The following is a 3,657-nucleotide window of genomic DNA, read 5'->3' on the forward strand; positions in this document are numbered from 1 at the left end:
CGGCACTCCCACCCCTGACTCCGTTCCTTCTCAACGAGTGGTAAATAGCCAATAGGAAAAGTGTTCCAGCAGAACATCTCTCGCAGAGTCATATACACAGTTTTAATGCATATACGCTCGTGTTCCGCCCTTACTCGGCCGCACCTTTGCCGCTTAAACTTTGACCTCTTTCCCCGTTCCCGCATGCCACAGCAGTGGCACTTGTTTATCCGGAGAAAGAGAGCGAGAGTCGCAGTATTAATTGGCGTGAGCGGCCTTTCCGGCTGCAGAACTAGTGCTCTATCCCGGCGAGCGCCGTTATGAGGCGCAACACCGTCTTTAACGCGTTTAGAGAGAACTCCCCCTGCCTCCCTCCCAGGCCTGTCATGAGATAGACGTGGACTCGTGGCGAACTCTCAAAGAGAACGCCCACACCGCGTCTGACCGTGGGAGAGGGTGGAGGAGCGCGTGAGGAAGAGCACGGCGTCACCCAAGCATTCTCATCTCTCTGCCTGCACCACTATATGGTAGACTGCGGGCCCAGGCGCACTCATCAATTTAGGTTCCACTGCAATGCATGCCAAGCACTCTTTTCGAGGTGATAGACGAAATTCCGGCGGGGCTTACTTAAAAGATATCCGACCCGGTTTCGTTTCCTCTTCGTGGGATGGAGTGCCTCTTAGAACATGTGCAGCATCAGCCATGAGCGGCCGACGGCCATTCGTGTCTCTGTGGACAGCAGGCAAAAGAGCGCCTCCAGTTATTTGCGAGGGCGACAACTGTCGTCGGGACGGGACACACACATGTGTGTGTGCCCGGCTTTGTTGTGGTTGAATGTGGGTGCGCCAAGTCCATGGACTTGCTAGTGATAGGCTTGTTTTTAAGGGCACGCCTCGCGCAAGGCGCGGGCGATTAAACCCCAAGGCGGAAGCTCGGTTCGGGTTACCCTCGTGTCGGGGAGACAGTCAGCAGGCACCGAACTCTCAGCAACCGATGGATGTATATTTCCGACCCTCGTAGAGGAGTGGCGGCGACAAGCTCATATGGCTGCCGCCGCCGCAATATGCGTTCAACGTGTCGATGTATCTGGTATTCTTGCGATTCACATACCGACACGCAGTTTGCTGCGGTCTTCATCGACCCACGAGCCGAGAGATCCCCCGTTAAGAGTTGTGTATTTGCCATTTGGTCTTTTTGCGACTAACCATCACAAGTCGAGTCTCAATGAAAGGGTTTGACAGACATAGCCCAAGTTTGTGGTTTGGGTTTGGCCGGACGGCTTGTTTTTTGACACTTGAATTTCACTCTTTTTGGGTCAAGAGGCTTATTCGCCGGTAGTAAGGAACGGACGGGCAGCCGTCCAAAGCCCCGTCCGTCCCCCTCCGGTCTTCGCGCTCTCGCCCGAGTGTGGTCCACCTACAGCGTGGTGGTACCTATTTTTGGTGCGGGGGCCGGGATTGTCCTCTTTCGCTGCTGGAGTTGCCAGAGCAGAGCCCGAGACCGCCCAAATCAGGAGAGTAGTAGTAGTAGTTTTAAGAGCGCCCCGTTCTCTTTCTCTCTGTTAATGATCCTTCCGCAGGTTCACCTACGGAAACCTTGTTACGACTTTTACTTCCTCTAAATGATCAAGTTTGGACATCTTTCCGTCAGCTCGAGGCGACGACCCCAGAAAACCCTCGCGGGCAACGGGGCCGACAATCCAAGAGCGCCAGTCCGAAGGCCTCACTAAATCATTCAATCGGTAGTAGCGACGGGCGGTGTGTACAAAGGGCAGGGACGTAGTCAGCGCAAGCTGATGACTTGCACTTACTGGGAATTCCTCGTTCATGAAACAATTGCAAACCCCAATCCCCTATCGAAAGGCTTTGAACGGGTTACCCGCTCCTCTCGGAGAGGAAAACTCGTTGATCCCTTCAGTGTAGCGCGCGTGCGGCCCAGAACATCTAAGGGCATCACAGACCTGTTATTGCTCAAGCTCGTGCGGCTAGAATTGCCGCTTATCCCTCTAAGAAGAAGTTTCGAACTGGACACCATTTTCTGGAGATCCGTCGACTACTTAGTAGGCCAGAGTCTCGTTCGTTATCGGAATTAACCAGACAAATCGCTCCACCAACTAAGAACGGCCATGCACCACCACCCACCGAATCGAGAAAGAGCTCTCAATCTGTCAATCCTTCCGGTGTCTGGGCCTGGTGAGGTTTCCCGTGTTGAGTCAAATTAAGCCGCAGGCTCCACTCCTGGTGGTGCCCTTCCGTCAATTCCTTTAAGTTTCGGCTTTGCAACCATACTTCCCCCGGAACCCAAAGACTTTGGTTTCCCGGAAGCTGCCCGCCGGGTCATGGGAATAACGCCGGCGGATGCGGCTAGTTGGCATCGTTTATGTGGATTTAGAACTAGGGCGGTATCTGATCGCCTTCGAACCTCTAACTTTCGTTCTTGATTAATGAAAACATCCTTGGCAAATGCTTTAGCAGTAGTTTGTCTTCTGACGGTCCAGGAATTTCACCTCTGGCGTCATATCTGAATGCCAGCGCCTGTTCCGATTAGTCGTACCTCTGGTTCCGAAAACCAACAAAAATAGAACCGAGGTCCTATTCCATTATTCCATACATCACCATTGGGCCATTCAAATAACTGCTCTGAGCACTCTAATTTTTCAAAGTAAACTCTCCGGCCCTGGGTTTTCGACAAAAACATCCGTGGGGAGCGAGCGAAGCGGCTTTGTTGGGGCGTGACCCAGTAAACACCGGGCGGTGCAGTCGGTCGGAACTGAGATCAACTCGAGCTTTTTAACCGCAACAACTTTAATATACGCTATTGGAGCTGGAATTACCGCGGCTGCTGGCACCAGACTTGCCCTCCAATGGATACTCGTTAAAGGATTTAAAGTGTACTCATTCCGATTGCGAGGCCTCGGATGAGACTCGCATCGTTATTTTTCGTCACTACCTCCCCATGCCGGGAGTGGGTAATTTGCGTGCTTGCTGCCTTCCTTAGATGTGGTAGCCGTTTCTCAGGCTCCCTCTCCGGAATCGAACCCTGATTCCCCGTTACCCGTTATAGCCATTGTAGGCGCATGACCTACAATCGAAAGCTGATAAGGCAGACACTTGAAAGAAGCGGCGCCGGTGCGGAGACCGTGCGCTCAGCCCGAAGTTATTCAGATTCACCACAGGTGGGTTACGGACCGGGGCCCGACCAGTTTTGAACTAATAAAAGCGCTCTTCCCTTGCGGTCAGAGACCAATTGCATGTATTAGCTCTAGAATTGCCACAGTTATCCAAGTAAGTGGGTTTACAGATCCAATGAAACATAGCTGATTTAATGAGCCATTCGCGGTTTCGCCTTAAATCGGCTTGTACTTACACATGCATGGCTTAATCTTTGAGACAAGCATATGACTACTGGCAGGATCAACCAGGTAGCTGCTGCTGTTGGCGGCGCCTATCACGGCGGCCAAAATAGTGAGATTGAGAGAGAGGCAGAAGACATTGGGCGAGGGACCGCACGTTGGCCTTAGAGAAATAGCAAACCAGATGATCAGATCTAACTGCACCTTCTCTTGCTATCCTCGGCGCCGGCAGCGCCACCGTGTGTGCCAATCTCCTCCCTTATCCGCTCCTCTTTGCCCCAGCTCCAGCGAGGCAGCCGACATTGGGCGAGGGACCGCACGTTGGC

The 3,657-nt window shown here is 52.9% G+C and overlaps 1 non-coding gene and 1 pseudogene across 1 annotated transcript; both read right to left on the reverse strand.

Moving 5' to 3' along the window:
* Nucleotides 1-987: 987 nt before the first annotated feature.
* LOC121859789 lies at nucleotides 988-1,151 on the reverse strand. Its single transcript, XR_006087722.1, has one exon. It is a non-coding gene; the product is annotated as a 5.8S ribosomal RNA (ribosomal RNA).
* Nucleotides 1,152-1,541: 390 nt separating this feature from the next.
* Nucleotides 1,542-3,403, reverse strand: LOC121859790 (annotated as a pseudogene).
* Nucleotides 3,404-3,657: the final 254 nt, after the last annotated feature.

The sequence above is a fragment of the Homarus americanus genome, unplaced genomic scaffold (genome assembly GCF_018991925.1).
Source record: "Homarus americanus isolate GMGI-L3 unplaced genomic scaffold, GMGI_Hamer_2.0 scaffold7048, whole genome shotgun sequence".
NCBI classification, from domain to species: domain Eukaryota; kingdom Metazoa; phylum Arthropoda; class Malacostraca; order Decapoda; family Nephropidae; genus Homarus; species Homarus americanus.